The sequence below is a fragment of the Lacerta agilis genome, chromosome 1 (assembly GCF_009819535.1).
Source record: "Lacerta agilis isolate rLacAgi1 chromosome 1, rLacAgi1.pri, whole genome shotgun sequence".
Lineage (NCBI taxonomy): Eukaryota > Metazoa > Chordata > Lepidosauria > Squamata > Lacertidae > Lacerta > Lacerta agilis.
The window spans coordinates 52,353,264-52,376,073 of NC_046312.1; the positions used below are offsets into that span (position 1 = coordinate 52,353,264).

Sequence of the window (22,810 nt, forward strand, 5' to 3'; positions counted from 1 at the left end):
TGAAGACTCTGCTGGAGCTGTGCATGCTCTTCTGATCACACTGGCGGAAATGTGCAGTAGTACCAACAACAGAGGATGGGCCCAAGTCTCAGGTTATGGGCCAACTGGCGTCTGCAACTCAAAACAAGGTGGTCACTGGGCTTCATTTTTCACATCTGAGGCAACACTTAACCACATCCTTTACAAAATGTGCTTGGGAGCCACAGTGTAGTTTAGTGTTCTGCATGAGATGTAAAACCAGACTAATTGTGGTAGTTACAAACCTCATTAGTCATTATGTTCTTCATGAAACAGCAGAGGGCTTTGCCATTGTGTTCTGACCAAATGTCAACATTAGCACTTGTGTTTCGACTCCATAAATAACTGCTGAATGTTTAATTTGAAAAAATGTTCTTTGCTTCACTGCTTAGACCATAGAGCAAGGTTGATAGATGAAGTTAAACTTAAACTTCATCTATCTAAAAATGGCTGTACTTCAAGGTTGGATGACATTCTTAATGTAGATGAAGCAGGGATGGGCAGGGGACAATGGGAATTTCAACTGACCAACAGGCTTTGCCCAAAATAAGTTTGGCTGCTATTTTGCCCAAGATTATTCCATTTCAGCTTCTCATTAAAGCCTGGGTCCCATTTGGCCAATCTCCTTTTCTTTTACAAGCTTCCTAGCCTCACAGGACAAAACCCCAGTTATGGTTTCTGGGTTCCTGAAATACTGATTTCTATGAAGGGTGCCTTCCCCACCATTGGCTCTCTGAGCCATTACCAGCCCCTCAATCATCAATATATCTATCACTTTGCACAATGGCTGCTCCACATCACATGCAACTAGGTGTTCCTTCTGTCAATTTAGGATGAGGAAAGATTGGCTGGGTTCTCATTGTGGCCACATTCACACCATACATTCACCCCAACTCAGAGTTCCTTGTGAAGAGGGATTGATAGTTAAACAGTGCTGAGAATTGTAGCTCTGTGAGAAGAATTTTGGTCTCCTAACAACTCTCAACATCCTTATTCCCATTGAATTTACAGCGGTACCTCAGGTTTCGGACATCTCCATTGCCGAATGTTTCAGTTTTCGAATGTCAAAAACCTGGAAAAAAATGCTTCCATTTTCGACCATGCCTTGGAAGTCGAACAGCTTCCACTGCATGTATCTGTTGTTTTTCACAATTTTCTCTATTGAATTGGCAGGCCGCCCTTTGCTCATCGGTTTTCAAATGTTTCGGAAGTCGAACGGTCTTCCAGAACAGATTACGTTCGAAAACCGAGGTAGTTACTAACTTGTCTCATTGATTTCATTGGTGAGACTAAAGCTCCATACTTTATCTGCTTAGTGTAGACACAACCTACTAATTTACTAAATCTGAAGTGAGTTCAGTGGGATCATTATTACTACTATTATCATATGCACATACTACTTAATGCAAAAATATGTAAACATTAAAATATGAACAACATACTTAAAAATAAAACAAAATACTAAAACATTTATAAAAATCTATAAATAAAATATGTGATAAACAAGCCAGTTAAAATAGCACAAGAATTAAAACAGGACACATAGGCCAAAAGATCAAAGGAATGCTATCAGAATGCCAATACAGGTGGGACCTCACTTATTTCAGCAGAGAGTCTAAGAATGACAAAGTATGAATCCAACCCATTATTCCTTGCTGCCTGCAAAAATGCAGGAGATTATGCCTTCACAAATACACAGATATAGAATGTCATATGCATTGCTCCATGAAAAGCAGGAAAATAGCAAGGCTGTATCATATCAGCTCCTCTCACTTCATGAAGATATACATGTTGACACCAGTATCTTTTCAAGTACTCAAGTCTTTGTGCAAAAAGAGGGACTTTATTCAATTACCTATCATACTATCTTTCTGTTCATAGTTAATCTTATCAGTACAGTGGTACCCCAGATTAAGAACTTAATTCGTTCTGGAGGTTGTTCGTAACCTGAAACTGTTCTGAACCTGAAGCACCACTTTAGCTAATGGGGCCTCCTGCTGCCGCCGTGCCGCCAGAATACGATTTCTGTTCTTATCCTGAAGCGTTATTTCTGGGTTAGTGGAGTATGTAACCTGAAGCGTATGTAACCCAAGGTACCACTTTATTCTTGATAAGCTTTGAATCACTGAAGCAATTAAAATATATTAAGCGTTATTTCTGGGTTAGAGGAGTATGTAACCTGAAGCGTATGTAACCTGAAGCGTATGTAACCCAAGGTACCACTGTATTCTTGATAAGCTTTGAATCACTGAAGCAATTAAACTATATTAATATATCCCACTTTCTTAGGGAAATGATCAGATTTTAGTACTGGTCTTTTTTTTTAAAAAAAAAGTATTAAATAACCTGAAGTTTTTCACTGATGACACTAGACTATTTCCTTGATTTTATTTATGACAGCACTTAGTCATTCACAGTATGACTTGAGTTAACAGAAGGATTTTGGTCCATGCCCTAAGAGGGAAGGCAATTTTTGCCCATTTCTCTCTGCAACCCCCATGCCGTCTTTCACCCTCTTCTGGAAAGTTCCCCAGCTCTCAGGTGCTCATGCTGGGTGGGGCCCCTGGGAGTGCAATGGGGAGAGTATTTAGCAAAAGTTCCCTCTTCTCTTTTCCCATTTGTGGACACATCCATTGGATCAAAAGCCCTTCCATGAATATTAGGGCACCAGTTGAAGTGCCCACTCATTATTTGTAACTTTGGTATCTTAACAATTCTGTTTTTGTTTGTTTGTTTGTTTGCTTGCTTGCTTTTTAGTTATTGGGGTGCTATCTGATGAACATTCAGGCCCCACAGAAATTAATGAAGCAGGCAAAGATCTTTTAGAAGACAATTTAAGTCTATTTAACTTTTGATTTTTCTTCTTCTCTTCAGAAATGAATTTCTCTCATACAAAAGATCATGATGGCTTAAAGATATGGAGGCCAAAGAAGATGTCATTTGACTGGATATGCTGAATATTGTGTGAGTGTACTGCTTAATTGCTTTATAGTGGAAATTCTGCTGCCAATTTTGGTTAGCAAATGCATTTTGGTTTTCATCAAAAAGATTCCCTACTGTGTGTTACTAGTTGATGTAAGCTGTCAAATTAACACGAGACCAACCATATATAGCAAGGCTAGGACCACATGCTCATTTCCCCCCAACTGTGATTTGTGAAAGTGCTTCCTAGAAGTCACAAGCTGCTCTTCAAACTCTTGAGTTCCAAAAGACATTCACTGGTAAATGAGAAGTGTAACATTTTTCTTCTATGTCTAGCATCTTATGGTGTCAAATCTCCAAATTGCTTTTTGAAATCAGTGGAGAGTAAAGAGCTGTTTTGGAATTCCGGAGGCTTCTGAAAAGGTGTTGGGAAGATTTTCCATAGACTTTTGAACGTCTCCACCCATATATTTCTATTTTGCTTTATTCTGTAGCTTCCTAAGATGGGTATTTTGTGCTGGGCTAGGTCACTGCTGTACTTTGAGAAAGCACTTAACAACAGAAAGCCACAAATCTCCTTTAGTACATAATTAAAATGTCCACCTTCAGAGAAGATAAATAACTGACAGTTCCAAAGAAAGACTTTTGTACTTCCATAAGAAGGGTGTTTATTATTTCTCAAATCTTCGAGTATACCAGCTGAACTGTTTTGAACTTCTTGAAATGTTGGTTTTTAATACAATCTAACATTGTAATTTTATGTATATAGTGTAGCTTGCCTCTTTGACTTTGTTTAGAAAAGTGGCCTATAAATACATAAAGAAAAAGAAAAAAAATGAAATGAAATGCAGGTTACCAGAGAAGTTATGGAGGCAGAATATCTGAATGCTTGTATTAATTTGTTTTCTCTATGGGGGTTTTCCCCTCTGGAATTAGTTTGGATATAAACTGAGAATGCCACTCTGCTGAGCCTTGAATGTGCCATCTGTTTGGGAAGTAGGAGAGACTTCTGGGTGGCTTTAGTTGGCCTGTGTCATGTATCATAGGACAGCCAATGATGGGTAGTGTCAAGTGTGCCTTTTAATCCCTGCTCTCTTAATCCCTGGCATAGCACCCATTCCACCCTTCCCTTTGCACAGTGGACTTCATTGCTCTCTGCCTTTTTGGGAGCCAAGGGATAAGTTTTTGTTGGTTTTGAGATTGATTGTCCTTGTTCTCCTTTTTCACCTACTTCACACTACTATACTAGGATGTGGTATTCCTCACTGCCTAGGCTTTCTGTGTGTCCAGGGCAGCTATCTACCAGCTCCATCTGGTACACAGGCTGAGACCCTACCTGCCCACAGACTGTCTTGCCAGAGTGGTGCATGCTCTAGTTATCTCCCGCTTGGACTATTGCAATGCGCTCTATGTGGGGCTACCTTTGAAGGTGATTTGGAAACTGCAATTAATCCAGAATGCAGCAGGTAGACTGGTGACTGGGAGCAGCCGCTGAGACCACATAACACAGGTCTTGAAAGATCTACATTGGCTCCCGGTATGTTTCCGAGCACAATTCAAAGTGTTGGTTCTGACCTTTAAAGCCCTAAATGGCCTTGGTCCTGTATACCTGAAGGAGCATCACCACACTCATTGTTCAGCCCAGACAATGAGGTCCAGCACCGAGGGCCATCTGGCAGTTCCCTTGCTGCGAGAAGTGAGGTTACAGGGAACCAGGCAGAGGGCCTTCTCAGTAGTGGCGCCTGCCCTGTGGAACGCCCTCCCAGGAGATGTCAAGGCAATAAGCAACTATTTTACTTTTACAAAACAGCCCTGTTTAGGGAAGTTTTTAATGTTTGATGCTGTATTGTTTTTAATATTCGGTTGAAAGCCGCCCAGAGTGGCTGGGGAATCCCAGCCAGATGGGCGGGGGTATAAATAATAATTTATTATTCTTAGTCTGTGGTCTCTCTGCCAGGTTGGGCCAAACAGAGTAGGGTCTAGAGCTGCTTTCGATGAGCACTTGAAGGCATCATGTGGGCGAAGAGCTGCCTTGCAACACTGCCTCTTAATGCTGCTTGGCTTAGTGTGGTTAAGGAGAGTAACCTCACTTGAATCCCAGATGCTTCTTCCCTGCGAACACTGTCCAGTGGGGAACAGCCAATGATTCCATCTGCTTGCTTTTAAAGCTGACTAACAATGAAGTCTGCACATCAGCCACTTTATCAATGTGTGAACTGGAGCCGGGTGGTGTTGTCCATCTGAGAAAGTAAAGTCTGGGACAGCTAGAGTTAGCCTCACAGGGGGATAATTAGTTTTAATTCATGCTCCTTGCAGATTCATGCTTACTTATTAGTAAATCTGTGGTTTTATACCCCCAAACAGTTGTCAGAATTTTATTCATTGGTGTGTGGCAAAAATCTAGGATTCTCACATGTTTCAGTGTGATGTCTGCCTTGGTTGCAGACACCTTAGGGTTTTTGTTTTTGTTTTAAAAAATCTCCTAACTTCAAAGCATTAGTCTCTATCACAGAACTGTTTCTCAGCAGACATCCATACGTCTAGGAAAACTCAAGCCTTTTACTTTTTAAAGGGCATCGCAGACCAAGATTGATGATAATTAATAAAGCTTAGCAAAGAAAATTATAAAGGCCCCAGATAATCAGTGGAGTGACCTGGTGTCTGCTTAGACTTTCTATCAGTTCTTCTCCCCAGAAATAGCATCATGGTGACCTTTATGCTGCAAGGATGCCACATATTAAACTACAGAGCCAAAGACAGGTTTAATCAAAATGTACATCTCTTTTAGGACTGAGAATGTACTAAGTAATATGGATGATGTGCAAAGAGGTATTGCACTAATACACAAGAGAAGGACAAGAAGCTTTTAGCTCTAGCTTCTACTGTAGCAACATCCCAAGTGAGGCTGTCCTGATGTTGCAAAAGGATGTCTCACATTTCAGATCCTGTTTGCCAAAAAGTTGGATGGGTTTGCTGAGAGCCAAAACCTGTTTCATACTGAGAGTTTTCAGATCTTCTGCTCTGGGATGAATGAATACTACAATTTTGGTGTCTCACTTACCATGTCTGGATTTTGAATGAATGCCTAATTCAGTCATTTTGATGTCCTTTGAGGAGTGGCTATTTATCTATTCCCAAGCAAGCTAGAAAACGTGCTACAGAGCCCTGTGCAAATTGTTTGTTGCTTATCATTATTTGTTCCTTGCAACTTTTAAAGGGTAGTTGTGTTAGTTGGTTGCAGCAAAAATAACAAAGAGTCTTCTGGTGCCTTAAAGACTAACAAATTTATTGTGGTGTGAACTAGAGCAGTGTTTTTCAACCACTGTTCCGTGGCACACTAGTGTACCGCGAGATGTTGCCTGGTGTGCCGTGGGAAAAATGGAAAAATTCAAGAGAATTACTTTATATATAGTCAATATAGGCACAGAGTTAAATTTTTTAACATTTTCTAATGGTGGTGTGCCTCGTGATTTTTTTCATGAAACAAGTGTGCCTTTGCCCAAAAAAGGTTGAAAAACACTGAACTAGAGACTACTTCATCAGATGCTTGAAGCATTATCCTCGGTTGTCAGAAACACAAAGAGAAAAAACATAAAGAGTGGGGCCAAAATACCATGAAATACAAGAAAAAAGTTTCATAGTTTTGCTTCGAAGTCTCACGGACTGTATCTCTTGAATTGTATGGTCATTTGGCACCACTATTTCAAATTCTTCCTTTAAAACTATGCATTGTCTAAGCCAGGGGTCAGCAACCTAAGGCCTGTGGGCCACAATCAGCCCATGGGGGGGGGGTCGTTTAACCAGCCCATGGACCCCTGCCGCCTGCTCGGTTGGCTTCTGTGCGCTGTGCTAAACCGGCGCAGAGCAGAGCGGGAACCGCCTTCCGCGATGCTGGCCAGCTTCTCATTGGCTGTAGGAAGCTCCTGCAGCCAATGGGAAGCTGTGCACACCTTCTCCGCACCAGAAGGAGTGTCAGAAATAGTGTTTGCACATGCGTGCACGCACGTGCGCACTCCTGTCCACTGCTGCATTTGCAGGACCGTGAACCAGCCCAAGCCACAAAAACTTTGCTGACTTTAAGCAACACTAAACTACAGTTGAGAATTGGAACCTATGTTCCTAAACCATGATTAACCATTATGTGTACACCATGATGTGGTTTACTCTGGGGCAACTGAAATGTCCTCAGTATGGTGCACAAGAAATGGACCTAGGATATTCTAGTTTTTGCATCCTTCCTATCTCACCCATGTGCCTTTCCATTCCTATACAAGGTTTCGTATTGCTGCTGCAGCACATAGGACGTGTTGGTTCTTGTTTGTAGAGTAACATCAACTCATTTGACTGTGTTAGTGGGGTTTTCTGAACAGCAGAGTGACACAGGCGGTGGTGATGTGATGGCATAGCAGACCTTGTGTCTCTTTCCATATGCCTGTTTGCAGATACAGTGACAAGCAGGATTGGGCTATTAGCTATTCAGTCTCCATATCAATAGCTAAATGCCCTTGCTGCATGTGGCTGGATGGATGCCACATACCTCACAAAGTGCCCAAAAGAGAAGGTTTGCACACACCTGCTTTCCTAATAAGGCCTTAAGGGAATGAAGTACCAAAATGCATCTATACATATTTCACATAGAATGAAATGCATAATGTCCACACACGTGAAATGAGAGACCTGTCTGGAATTTTGTCATATGCGATACAAATTCTGCCTGATGCCATGTAAAGATCACATTGAGAAGCAGCCACTCTGAGCCTGCATGTTTGTCTTGTAAGAGCCATTTTCTAATTAAAAGGCAGCAAATGCTGCACTTGAACATTGTGAACTATTATTTAGCGTTTTATATAAATGGGCAAAAACATAGCATAGAAATTTGCAACAATATGTTATAGCAACATGCACAAAAGCTTTGTTTACTGAAACTCCAACTTGCATGCAAAAACACCTTTTAGCAGTGGTAATAGAAATTACATTTCAATCAATATGCTCTTTGCTATTAATCTGTTTTTTCTTTCATCTGAAGAGACCATAATAATACATTCAGCAAATCATACTGTTTAAAAAGGTAATTTGAAATAAAAGTAATTTTGAATCCTTGCATTCCAAGCACATATTTTTGGCAGGAGTAATTATATGTTCTCTTGCTACTAATGTATGGATTTATGCTTTCCTCCTGGATTCATAAGTGGTTTTTTTTTGGGGGGGGGGGGTGCAAAGTCTTTTCTAACAAATAAAAGTATTTTTCTCCCCTGGAGAAAGGCATGATCCAGATCCGCTTTCATCATTTGTAAGTGTTTACAGAATCCCAGCAATCTATACTTGACTAGCATTGAAATGTTTGACTGAAGTTAAAAGTAGTTTTAATTGATTTACTGAGGAATCAATTAAACATTTCAGCCTCAGTCAAGCCACAGGGGGTGCTGTGGCTCCGGGTGCGGATTTCTGAGAGGGTGCAAAACAGACGGCCTCATGCAAGTGCCTCCCCTGTGGCGCAGCCCCGCGCTCCTCTCCTAGCTTTGCAGGAAGCAACACTCACAAAGAGGAGCACGAGGGCAGGCCGGGCTGCGCTGGGGGCAACAGCGTTGGGACGCCTGTTTCACACTCAACTGCTGCGGTTGTTGCATCTTTCTTGCACCGCCACCACTCTCCCCGGATCCCAGCCTTGCAAGGCTGCTGGGGGTTGCCAGTGTGGGAACGTGGTAAGCCTTTCGTTGCCTCGCCACTGCCTTCAGGGGCCCGTCAGAAGCACCCACTTTGCTGGGCGCCAAGGCCGCATGGGAGCTTTTGCTAGCCACTGAGGCGCTGCTTGACAGGCTCTTGGTTTGACTTCCACTGGAGCTTCTGGATGCTGCTGAGCTGCTTGAGGCACAGGTGCCCCCAGCGCTCCTCGTCGCCAGCCAACTGCGGGTTCCTCATAAGTGGTAGCCTGCTGAGGAATGAGCCTCTCAGTTCCAGCCCAGGCACCTTCCCTCATGCTCTGCCAAGGGGCAGCTGCTGCTGCTGCCCTGGCCAGCCGGGCTCTGCGAAAGGCAACAAGGGCAGAGCAGCAGCCAGATCCAAATCACAGCATTGTGTAGAGTGCCCAGCGCACCACCAGCCCTGCTGCAGAATGCACGCCGGCGAGAGACCCATCTGTTTGCTTACCTTCCATTGACACAGGGGCCCCTCGGACGGGATCAGTCAGCTCACCAATGGCTCATTGCCAGGAGGATGCCCACCCGCCTCCCGCATTGCTGAAACTGCCCTGCCGGTACCCAGGAGTGGCTCAGATGCACGGTTGCTGCATCCCCACACCGCCCTCCCCAAGCAGCTTTGCAAGGCTCAGATCTGAGGAGTGTGGTGCGAGAAAGGCGCAACAACCATTCTGCTTGGGGCTGGTGTTGCTCCAACAGCGGTGGGTGCTGGGCAGGTGCAGTCAGCTCTGTTTGTCCTCCACAGCATGCCCCACCCCCTGCGTGGGTGTGTGCACCCCACCCCACCCCGGGCAGCATGGAGACTGCAAAGAGGCATACAAGGGGCCGGCCAGCCATCTTAGGGACTCCACTCCAGATTTGTGTAGGGTTTGCTCCTTAGCCTCCCCCCCCCAAGATATCACACAAGGCAGTGGACATTTAGGATTAGAGTTTTCCTTCTCCTAGATAGACTGCCTTCCCAGGTTCATGAGCCCCATCTGCCCCTCACTACCCTGTACAGCACATGCAGAAACCACCTTCTTGACCATGCTATACAATAATGCATAAAATAAAATAAAAACCTTCCAGTAGCACCTTTGAAACCAACTAAGTATGTTCTTGGTATGAGCTTCCGTGTGCATGCGCCGTTCTTCAGATACACTGAAACAGAAGTCACCAGACCCTATACATAGTGAGAGGGTGGGGAGGGGTATTACTCAGAAGGGTGGTGGGAATGGTTGATTGTCTGATAAGTGTGGTAAAGCTGTTGACGACTGCAATTGGTCTTACAGGGAAAAGCAAGGGATGAGATGGCTAAAAATAGCTATATCGTGTATAATGAGATAAGAATCCAATGTCTCTATTCAGACCAGGTTTAAGTTTGGTAATAAGTTGCAATTCATTAACTTCTCTTTCCAGTCTATTTCTGAAATTCCTTTGTAGTAAGACAGCTACTTTGAGATCTTGTATAGAACGTCCTGGGAGATTGAAGTGTTTTCTTACTGGTTTCTCTGTCTTGTGATTCCTGATGTCAGATTTATGGCGTAGGTTTTGGCCTGTTTGTCAAATATAGAGAGCTGGAGGGCACTGTTGGCATTTGATGGCTTACACAAGCTATAAGGAACACCATTTCAGATAAAATCACTTAGTTGGTTTCTAAGGTGCTACTGGAAGGAATTTTTTAATGTTGTTTTGACTGTGGCAGACCAACACGGCTACCTACCTGTAAATAATGCATAAATTATTCAGGAGTCATTTTACTTTTAGAAGATAGAAGAAGAAGAAGAAGAAGAAGAAGAAGAAGAAGAAGAAGAAGTCAAGATCAAGGAGGGAGATGAGAATTAGCAAGAATCTTTGTTAACAAGCTCAACATTGAGCTTTTCAGAAAGTTTGATCCCTATTTTCTACCTTGGTAGGATTGTGGAATAATCTGAATACTGAACACAGTAAACTGTGGCTCTGACAGCCATGATTATAGTTGTCTCCCTGTAGAGTCTTGGCTGTTAATCAAACTGGCAGAATTGCTTCATAATTTTTCCCCCCAGTTGCATACAATGAAGCGGACACTGGATTACCGGAACTTCACTTCTTGGACAAGCTTTGCCACTAGCTTTCTCATGGCAACATATGTGAAATATCTGAAATACCATGTTAAGCTTGGAAGTAGCAGACCTCAGCATAGTTCCTCCGCTAATCATCAGTGAGTGCCCTCAATCATGCCGACATGCTTTGCTTTCCATGAACTGTATATCAAAGCAATGACATAGGGCATTTTTCCCTTGTGGAAAAAAGCACAGAGTTGGATGAACCTTATGAGATGTATAAAGGAATGATATCATTAGAAATCGTGAGGATTTAGGCAATGAAGCCTAGATGCTGGAACAGACAGGTTGGTTTTCACCTGGAGGCCACTTTCAGTCGCTTCTTGTTCTTGCTGTTAGCTTGCTACACAGACCAAATATTTCTTCCTCTCTGATAGAGTCTTCATTCTGTGTGTGTTCATGCAGAGAAAATGTATTGATCAAGTGGCATATTGGCTGACAATATAGGATTCTTTCATGCAAGTGATACCTGTAAGAAATTACTAAAACATTGCCCATGTGAACGTAGAAGACAGAAACATAGAAAAGCTGCCTTATACTGACTCAGACCATTGGTCCTATTGTTTTGTCTCCACTGAGTGACCGAGGCTCTCCAGGGTGTCAGATAGATAGATGCTTCTTGTTTGCCTGGATGGAGGACAAAGAGGGATGCTTAAAGGTAAAGAAACTTGAATATGGTTATAATGATTCACATTCATGGCTCTAATTTGATCTCTAAGTGGGCCACTTTTGCCTCTGGCCCCATCCACCAGTGGCATGTAGCCCTGGAAGGTTGACCAGAAGGGAACATGGCCCTCAGGTTGAAAATGTTTCCCCACTCCTCCTCTGTCATAAAGATTCTAGATTCAAAGTATTGAAAAGAGCTTGTGCAAAGGTCTTGCTTGAAAAGTTATGCAACTGGAAGAACCGCTTCAGGATTGTGATCATTTTTCTCATGCAATGCTCATCAAAAATAGCAGTTCCACGAACAGAAGAGGACATCTTCTAGCTGAAGGACACTGCTAGGTCAAAGTAAATAGCAGCTCACACAATAGGATATTCTTACTTTTCCTTTCCACTGCAGTTTCCTGTGACTCCCAAAAACTATTCCACAAGGCTAGAGGGCCATCCAGCATGGTGTAGGATGTGTGTGCCACATCTGGTTGGTATAGGAGAGGGGAATTGGCAGGAACTGAGTGAGTTACCTTGTCCAAAAAGGTTTCCCAACTCTTTGAACAGATATCGATGGCATTCTAAGGGTCTGCAGTGAAGAGGTTACGAAAGTGACATTGCATCAGTCAATCTCTCACATAATTTGAATCTAACCTATTGTGTTTGATCTTCGGTGTCTAGGCTACTATGATTTTCAATTGTCTAAATCTGTGAGTAACATAACATGTTCCTAGATGAGTAAGAAGCTGCCTTATACTGAGTCAGGTCATTGGACCATTTAGCTCAGTATTGTCTATTTTGACTGGCAGAAGTTTTCCAGGGTTTCAAACAGGAGATACAGTATTCCCAGTCCTACATGGAGATGCCAGAGATTGAATCTTAGACCTTCTGCATGCAAATAAGGTGGTCTACCAGTAAGCTTGTGCCTTCTTATGTCATATCTCTCTCTCTCTCTCTCTCTCTCTCTCTCACACACACACACACACACACACACACACACACACATTCCACACTAGACTTTTTTCTCGTCAAAAATTTTGTGTGTAAACATTTTTTCTGACTGGAGTGGAATATTGCTTGTTTTTCATCATCTTCAGTATTCTGGGAAATTGTCATAATTGCATTTACCATTTTAGTCACCTTTCCCTTCCCTTCTTTCTCTTTGTGCAGTGATGTTTTCAGTGAAACGCAATGGCTATTTTTAGTTGAGAAGATGAACATTCCAGGAAACTTCATTGACATTTCTTTTTAGGTCATTAAAGAAATGAAAAATGTTGATGCTGGTAAACTACTCACTCCAGAAAGGTCATAGAAAACAAGAGAACACGACCTGCACACTCAATAATATTTTTTTAAAAAAAGTCTTCCTCATCAAAGCGGGTTTCAAGAAGCTCCATTTAATAGTAGAATATGAACCACTGTCCAACAAATTTAAGCATGTTTAAAGTTATTTAAATCCAGTATCATTTAGAAGCATTTAGAAGCAGTCAGACCAAGCTTAGTTGTGCATCATTCACCATCTGAAAACACTTAATTGTGCATTCATCCCCATGTAAAAATGCACAGACCTGGCTTAGTGATCTTACAGGTCTACACATGGGCAAATAACAGATCATCTGGGGAGATTCTACCCACTGTGCTACAGAATATCATATGGCGGGCATGCAAAAATGGGCATTTTCTACCATTGTCTATGTACCAGTACTGTGGAATGCCCTTGCTTCTGCCACATGCAGAGCCGCAACTATCAGTTCCTTCAGACATCTTTTTGCACAGGTTTTCCTTGAACTATAAAATTGGATTTGAATATTTTGAATTTCTGTTTTATTTTTTATATGCTTGCATATAATTTTATATTGCTGTTTTACTGGGTTTTTTGGTTAGTAAAAAATAAGGCAGTATATAAAATTGTTCTGGTAAGGAGAGTAGGTGTATATTTTTAGGCTCCCCATTATTTCTGCAATAGTTAGTTAAACTGTTTTTAATGTTGTGTTGGAATGTTGTGTTTTAATGTTGTTTACCTGCCCTGGGACCTTAGGGTGAAGGGTGGGAATAATAATAATAATACTGTAGTAGTAGAGTAATAAATAATAATAATAATAATAATAATAATAATAATAATAATAATAATAGGTTAAGAGCCTTTTGCTGAAAGCTGGTAGATGAAATGTTCAACTTATATATATATGTTGGTAATGGTTTCTATAGACTGGATCTCTTATCTCCACTGTACATTACAGAATGTAGTGCATAAGCATTTTAGACAAGATGTGACATTTTCAGCTCACTCAATATCTCTGTGTTTGTGGGGACCTTAAGGCACAGTTCTGTTCACTCTGAACTGTTGGATGAGTCTAAATATGGTGGCAATGTATTGCTAATATTCATAATTTAGTAGGCATTTTGCAACTCTTCTCAGCTCCGGATTGTTTCCGACACTCACTCGATATGTCTATGTAGTTACTGTAACTCATTAGCAAATGATGTTGCTAACAAGCATATTAACATTTCTAATACTCAATAGCCTTTTCGAAAGCACGCCAGCTGCAGACCGCCCCTTCCCCCAAATGAATCAAATTGTCTGGCATTCTGGCAACCTGTTATGCACAATATAATCTGGGCAAGGTAAAGAGCTGGATCTGTTTCAGAAATGAATAGATGCTGAAAAAAGCAAATATTCCCAAGGGGAGGTGGATGGCAGATGGTAGGACATGCAAATAAATTGGAAGCACTGTAAGTGTTAATCTGAAGGATTTTAATTATTTTTACAACTAAAGATAGGTATGGGTGATGGTGTTTTCTACAGCTCCTGCTGCCTTCACTTCTGAATAGGTCATAATAAATAGTTGCTCACATTTTTTTTTCTACCTTGAAGAATTATGGGTTATTGTAAGGTAAAAGGTAAAGGATCCCTGGACTGTTAAGTCCAGTCAAAGGCGACTATGGGGTTGAGGCACTTATCTCGCTTTCAGGCCGAGGGAGCCGATGTTTGACCAGCATGACTAAACCGCTTCTGGCACATGGAACACCGTGAGGGAAGCCGGAGCGCACGGTAATGCCGTTTACCTTCCCATCATAGTGGTACCTGGCGTGCTTTCGAACTGCTAGGTTGGCAGGAGCTGGGACTGAGCAACAGGAGCTTACTCCATCACATGGATTCAAACCGCCGACCTTCCGAGTGGCAAGCCCAAGAGGCTCAGTGGTTTAGACCACAGTGCCACCCGCATCCCTTGTAGATTATTGTACAAATTAAATGGAAGTGTGCTGTGCCGAGACCCACCCTTCAGTTTCCCAAAAGTGTCCCCCCCCCCCTGCAGAAGAGGCTTCCTATTTAGAATTTCTTCAGACTTTTGGTAGGGGCAGGATTGAGCTTGGTTTATTGTTGCAAGATGGCCATGGGTGGTTTGTGGATTTTTATTTCCAGTTAACATATATCCAGCACTCCATTGCCTCCCCAGCTCCCCTGTTTTTCGTGATCTGAAAAAACAACAACAACCCTATTGGGGGAGGAATCTCAAGACATCTTCTCTTGAGCTTTAATCTTTCTGACACTAAACATAAACTTATTGTACCGGCAGTTCTAGGATGCTACACAACTATTTCAACATGAGATCCAACAGATCAACATAAGAAAGTGTGTGTGTGTGTGTGTGTGTGTGTGCGCGCGCGCGTGTGCTTGGAGTGTCTTGAAAATTCAAAACATATAAGCGAATATTTACAGATATTCAATTTTTAATGAGCCCACACAGCTGATTTTGCATTTGTACCGAAAGACAGTCTGGGGATCAAAATGTTCTGTGCCATTGAACAAAACTGCTATGTGGTGTGAAGAATAAAGACCATAATGTGGAGAGGAGTTGGTACTGATTATAGATTAAGTTTCCTTTTAATTCCTTTTAATTCTTCCAAGCTCTGTAATGATACTGTTTCAGGACTGGGTGCTGGAAAAACACATGGGTAAATGGTAACTGGCAAACAGAGACAGGGTTGACATATTTGTCCCTTTATCAAACTACCCTTTTCAATGGCCATCATTTATCATTCTGGGAAGATGTTATGTATCTTGGCTGACCACTGCAGCTTGCTGCATATTGCCTTCATTTGTTTTTATTTTAGAAAAGTTCAGGAGGCAGAAATGTGATTTAAGTGACCCTTTTCATCCTTCACTTTGAAGAAGAATGAAACTGACAAACTTCTGACACTTGCAAAGCTCCCTGCACATTCCTCTTCTTTCCTCTCCTCTCTGCCCCATCTTAAAACCCCTGTCATTTGAAGGTTTGCTGGTTTGTTTGTTTGCCCAAGTCTCGTGGTAATGGTTTTTATTGTACTATTTATTTAAATACACAGATAAATGTATTTCAGATTGATTTACTGAAATGTAATGCATATGGAAACAAAGCAGCATGCAAGAATATTGACAATTGATTCAATACCACAGATACTTTAGCTTCTGTGAGCATTGCTGCTCAGGCAAATATTTCAAAATCCCTAGGAATGTATAAATACTCCTCACTTGTTGGGAGTGATATCACATCTGTCAACTGTACAATGCACTGACCATGCACTGGCCACAGCCTCTACCAGCTGCATGTTAGATGCACATGGTCCTTGTATGTATAGAAGACCTATGTGTTGCATAGCACTCCTCCACATAAGGAGAATTTCTAGCTATGTGCATATATCAACATGTGTGGTGGAGAGCATGGCTGCAGGGTGGCGATTCTAGAGATACTCCAAGTGACCCCAACACACATTTTTTGAACAGGTGATGCTCACAGTGGTACAACTGCTGGCATCCTGGGAAGGACTGCTCTAAGGAAGGAATGGCCTGTATTAGATCTCCTTACCCCTTATGTGCCCATTTGATTGCTTTGATCTGTGGAACTGGTACTGTTAGAAGTGCTCGTTCCACACTTGTATGAAACAACAACCTATGGACACCAGGCAGCTGTCTCCACTGTGCTCTTTTCAGTGCCTGAATAATTTTATTTGTTAAAGCAAACCTAACCAGATTTTAAATGATTTTTCAAATGTTTTTAATAGCTTGTTTTTAACATTTTATTGATAATTTTTTTCTTGTAAACTGCTTAGTAGTTGATTACAATCAAATAAATACATCCTCCTGATATGGAGAATGTCATGGACAATGGGGGCAGCCACATAAAAAGAGTTGGGTCTTGAGAGAAGAAGGCTTTACATTTCTAATGATGAATGTACACAGCATACCCATGAGATTTAGAAATGGAGATTCCATCACCAGACATGTCCGGGAAATCTCACTTGTGTTTTGTGTTTAAGATTTGCTCAGCTTTTTTCTGGAGAAAAAGTAATGCAAAAAAACCCACACCCATTTGTGCTTCCTCAGTTACAGTGAAAGACTTAATAGATTAACTGAAGCATTGACATGTTTGTTATATTAATTAGTTGCAACCTGTAATTTTTATTCTCTCCACAAGCTTAATTTTCCTATCTGTTCTCCACCCTCAAAACACACATAGGCAATCAAAGCAGAAAAGGGGAACAGACGGGCTTATTATGTTCAGATGGTGCAGTCTAATTGTGGAGTTGTTCTTATAGCAGAAACTCATACTTTCCCTTTGATAAGAGAAGTTGCCTGGATGTGATATTTTTCTGAGTAAGCTAAAGAATGGGACAGTTTGAAGAGCCATTGGTTAACCTGGGATGCTGTGAAAGGCTTCTTCTTCCCTCCAAGCAGTAGGTTGCCTGTGGCAAAGGCTATTTCAGAAAACCATAGAATCATAGAATTGTAGAGGGTCCCTGCGATTGTTGTTGTTGGCATCCATCTGTCTTGGGAGATAATGGAGGAGTGCGCCATTGGAAGAGAAGTCAAACTCTTGGAAGGTTACAGTACCTGCTGTCGCTGCAGAGACCGAAGTGGGAGAGACATGTTTTGTTGTAGCTGGGCAGATGAAGGCATCCCGTAGTGCTGCTGCAGATGTACCATGGTGTTTCTTCTCTCTGCATAGTCCTCTTTTAAAGGCATTCAAGTTGGTGGCCACCACTGCTTCCTGTGGGAGGAAGTTTCATGGCTGTACCTATGCACTGCATGAATAAGTACTTTCATTTATCTGTCTTGAATCTCTCAGCAATCAGCTTCATTCGATGCCCACAAATTCTAGTGTTATGACAAAGAAGCTGAAATCGATGGATCTGCCTGTTCCTACTCTCAAGCTATATTTATATTTCTTCTTGATGCATGAAGCTCATATGAATTAGTACAAGTGAGCCTAAATATATATGGAATCCCCCTCCCCGAGACATTAAGTTTGATTTTTTGGTTTGCTGTTGCTTTATTTTTTAACTGGAGGTGGGGAATATGTGGAAGTTTCTCCTAAGTATGTGGAAGCTTAAAATGGATGTCAGGATCTTCCATCCTTCCCAAAGAGGAATTTAGAAATGTGTGTGGGAGAACAAGACAACCATCTTCCTTTGTGAATTTCAACCTCTGGAGCTTGGTTGATTAACTGTGACTGCTCTTGGCTCAGTCTGAAAAATTTACTACCTAGTTTACTGAGTCATTGGACAAGCATTAAACTCCATTGATTTCAGCAAAGCCTGACCACAAGTCTACGCTAGTATTGATGACAGCAGTTTTAAATTAAGCTTCTGGATGCTTTCCCTCTGTTTTCATTCATAGTTTCTAATATTTATTTAATAACTCTTTCTTGTATCATGTGTTCTTTTGGCAGCTCACAACCCCCCCGGCACATGCTTAAATTGAAATCCACTTCTCAAACTAGTGCTGTGTTGAACACAGGTCTTGCTTTGGCAAAACTCCCTTCTCTCTATGGAAGAGCCATTTGGCCTTCCTGCCTCTTTCAAGAAATCAGGAAAACTTTCATTGGTTACATGAGTGAAGATTGTTCTTTCTATATTAAATGGTTTCTTTTTTATTCTCCTTGTAAGCTAAACAAAACCACCACAACACACTCACTGAGGTGCACCATTTTTCCCCCCAGCAAGGAAGCAATCCCCTACAGTGGCCACACAATATTTTGTGGTCACTGTGAGTCTTTGTGAGACATCTAACACAATGAGCATTTAGGGGAAGAGTTAAAGAATGGAGCACAAAAAAGTCTACCTGGCACCCTGTACACTTACTATGGTAAGTGCAGTTGTTCTGTCCACTCCACCTCCTGTGAAAGTTCTCCAAGTTTCTCCCTGTCATGGGAATTTCATCGGCCACTTTGATTTGCTCTCTCCTTTCCAAATGTGTGGTGTTTTTTTTAATTGTGTGAAACCTTCAACACAGTGCTATATCAATGAGAATGTGCATTTGGCACACAGTTCCATTCTCTGGTCGATATGATGGGGCACAAAAGTGTCAAGAAAATATTATGTTTTATTCTCAACTTGGTGCTGGAGGCCTATTATTATGCTATAGAACAGCATGACGAAGGACTGATAACCTCACACCACATGCCTGCCTTTATTCTATGTACAAGACAAAATCAACTAAACAAAGACCTTAATAAGACTTTGGATAATCATGTAGGCTTTCAGTTAAAAAAGAAGAAAAGCACTTCACATTCTGCTCCCATCTTCATAAATATAGAGAACCTTTCAGCTTGCTGCTAAGTCCACAAGCTGTGTTGCTGCCTTCCTGCTTAGCAATGGAATTGCTGTGAAATGTTAGGGGTTTGCCTTTTAATTTATTTTATTTTTTGGGCAACTATTGCCATGGCAACATGAGTATCCTTCATGGTTTAAACCGATAACTGCCTGAGATTTCATTTAAAAAGAACAAAGTTAACAGCTCTTGTGGTGAGTCAGAGTATAACTTGAATAAATGAAGTAGTATTGTTTCCCAGGACAAAACATGGTCAGTTTAATGATTTATTGTGTCTCTGAAACAAATAATAGAGAGTTGCTTTGTTTCTTTTCCCTTAGAAATAGCAAGATGTCTCTTCCCCTAGCCTAACCTACACTAAATATGGCTAATTCTACCCTGGGCTCTTTCAAAATATAATAGGATACATAAATGTAAACATGGTTGCATCTGGCTAATATCCATGTACCATGTGTATCTGGTGGAAGTATGCATGAGGCCCCATTGGCTTTGTATCTCTGCATGCACGCTTTATAATTCATTATGTTTCTGGGTCATTCCACTTCAGGTTCTGATCCACTCTGTATAAAACAAAGCTCTGTGATCCCCATTCACTATAATGGAGAATATAAAAATGCCTATAACTTTCCCTCTTTTTACAAAATACGATAAAATTTACAGGCAGAGGAACCCCTGCACAGGGCATTAAAGGTAAAGGTAAAGGACCCCTGACAGTTAAGTGCAGTCGCGAACGATTCTGGGGCTGCGGCACTCATCTCGCTTTACAGGCCAAGGGAGCCGGCATTTGTCCACTCCGCAGGCAGTTTTTCCGGGTCATGTTGCCAGCATGACTAAGCCACTTCTGGCAAAACAGAACACCAAAACCAGAGCAGAGCACGGAAACACCGTTTACCTTCCCACCAGAGTGGTACCGATTTATCTACTTGCACTTTGGGGGCGTGCTTTTGAACTGCTAGGTTGGCAGGAGCTGGGACCGAGTAACGGGAGCACTCCCCGTCACGGGGATTCAAACTGCCAACCTTCTGATCAGCAAGCCCAAGAGGCTTGGTGGTTTAGACCACAGCGCCACCCGCATCCCTGTCACAGGGCATTAAGTCTGACAAAATTTAAGCAGGTACACTTTTGGGTGCATATATCCTCGTAAAAACTGGGTTTCCTTTAACACCGAAGGTCATTGGTGTGTTGTGGGCATGTTTGCCTTCCGATTGAGTTCTGGAGATACAATGGAGATGACTCCATTTTCTTGCCTAGTGGAAAGCATGGGTCCATATGCAAGGCAGCTTTCAATGTGATTAGAGTGACCTGGGGAAAAAATATTCACTGTGATTAAAAAAAGCTAGAGGTGTCCACCAAAACAAAAGATCCCACCACCTCGCCACTTGAACTGGATGTTTCTTTAGTCAGCTTGGCTATGTTTCTTGAAGGGGAAGGACACCAGTGCCAAGAGCAGGGGTCAGCAAACTTTTTCAGCAGGGGCCGGTCCACTGCCCCTCAGACCTTGTGGGGGGCTGGACTATATTTTGAAGGGAAAAAAATGAATGAATTCCTATGCCCCACAAATAACCCAGAGATGCATTTTAAATAAAAGGGCACATTCTACACATGTAAAAACATGCTGATTCCCAGACCGTCCGCGGGTCGGATTTAGAAGGCGATTGGGCCGTATTCAGTCCCCAGGCCTTAGTTTGCCTACCCATGACCAAGAGCCACAGAGAAGTTTAGAATCCCTGATCCAGCCCAAGACACCTTGCTGAAGCAGCAGTCAGTCTCAGAAATATGAGAACTTTCCTCAAATCACCACAATTTGCCCTCTAAATTCAGTTAGGTAGAGCTGATATATATCTAAAGAAATTGGCTGAGGTGCTGTAGTGCAAATTCTCTAGCAACAGAGGAACCTGTGTACTCTTGCTGGGAAGGGATACGGGAAGGTGAAGTTGGCTGAATTTCTGTCTTGCCTTGTAGAGGCTGGCATCATGAATGAGTGACCAAAAAGAGAGACTTCTAGATGTGGATATTGATGGGAAGGCACGCAAAGCAGGTCTTAGTTTAGGATGATGAGTCTGGTGAATTTTTACAGTCTCCTGCTTATTAAGTATAAATCCATTCAAGCCCTACTATTGAGATGAATAACAATTTGTGGAATCAAACCTTCACATTCAATTATATAAGCAATTTTAAGCTTGTGAAATGGACTGTACAAATCAATCAATACAGAATGATTTCTCCATAGCATCACGTTTGTTTACCTTGGGCAACTACACAGGGGAACAAAATGAACTTGCAGACGATTTCAACCGTTTGAACTTGATCTGAAAAACACAGCGACAGTTTTTATTAGCCTATTCCCCTCTCCAGTATGCACGGGTATATTTTTATTTGTTGGTGGCCAAAAGAACACTGTTTTGCACCCCAGCGGGCTATAAGACACAGAACTGGGTTGAAGGGCCACATTTTATTAACTATCTGCAGGGTGTTCAGTGGGATAAATACAAATCTCCTCTGTGTGTTGTTTCCCGCTCCCACCTCTGTTATAGGTGAATCCCATGCTGTTTCCAAGCATCTGAGCAGTTGCTATAAATCTTCCTAGTTCTTCAGAGCCCCATAGCTGTGGATATGTTGATGTAGGAAGACTTTAGGCATGATCCCTGAGCCCAATACTTTTGGATGGGTGAGACAAGGGTTCTGGTCTCTGTCTCCCGAGCCCAATGGGCACATACAGAGCAGAGGCTCCTCTTCTGGTTCCCTTGCCATCTGAAGTGCCATGGACACAGCAGTGAGAAAGTCTTCTCAGTGGCAAGGCCTGGTGTTCTCCCCAGAAAGACTCACCTGGAGCCCATTTGACATCTTCAAATAACAACATCTTTCAATAACAAAATACTTTTTTGTTTTGTTTTTTTCAAGCTGTCAAACTTCTCTTCATCTCTTTTTACTCTTGTTATTTTGGTGTTATTTTTATGCTGTTTGTATCCATTTGCTGCTTTCAGCTTGCTTTGATGTATTTTTATTTTATTTTATGGTGCTGTTAATAGGTTATTGTAATGCCCTCTGATAATATGCTTGAAGGCTAGAGTGTAAATCTCAATAATAAACAAAGCAGCAGATTTTGTGAATCCTTTATATTGCATACTCAACAGCCACTGGCCAGAAAGTGATGCAAAAATGTATAGCACTCTTTCCAGACTCTTTCTTTCCACTAACAGGAAGATTGTTTGGTAGAAACGTCCCCTAACATGGCATTTTGCCCAGGAAACAGGCCACTGTACATTTTCCTGATGTTCAGCAGGATGCATCATTTATCCTCTTTTTAAAAAATACAGTGTAGGGAAATGTCTTTTGAGCAGATATATGGTGTACTTATCTGTCACTGTGTTGATAAAAGGCAACAAAATAATTCAGGTATTAGACACAATTAGCTACAATAATGCTAACCTAACTATGAGACTTTGACCTCATAGCAAACTTTGTTGAAAGAATAGCACAATCTACACACATACGGAGTGTTTCCAATAGGGTAGTGTGTGTGTTGTCTAGCTGGCCTGGTTTTATCAGTATGTACAGTGGTACCCCAATGTTACATACACGATCCGTTCTGGGTCATGCCATGTAACCCAGGCGTACGTAACACGAACAAACAAAAAAGAAAGAAAAACCCCGGAAGTTTGTGGTTTTTCATGCTTCTGCGCATGCGTGAAGTGCGCAGAACGCTTCTGCACACCCGTGCGCACCCGTGCATTGCGCATGCTCCGTGGAGGACTTCGGGTCGCGGAGGTCCGTAACTCGAACATACGCAACACGGAGCGTACGCAACACGAGGTTTGACTGTACTGGTATTCTGATGCACACAGGATTGA

At 41.9% G+C, this 22,810-nt stretch overlaps 1 protein-coding gene across 3 annotated transcripts in view; it reads left to right on the top strand.

Moving 5' to 3' along the window:
• LRRC4C (leucine rich repeat containing 4C) overlaps positions 1–22,810 on the top strand; it is a 593,943-nt gene that overhangs the window by 229,141 nt on the left and 341,992 nt on the right. For all 3 annotated transcript variants that reach the window (XM_033149579.1, XM_033149612.1, XM_033149590.1), the window contains one exon: positions 2,893–2,982. The gene's annotated coding sequence lies outside the window, so the exon portion shown is untranslated. The remainder of the gene's footprint in view (positions 1–2,892; positions 2,983–22,810) is intronic.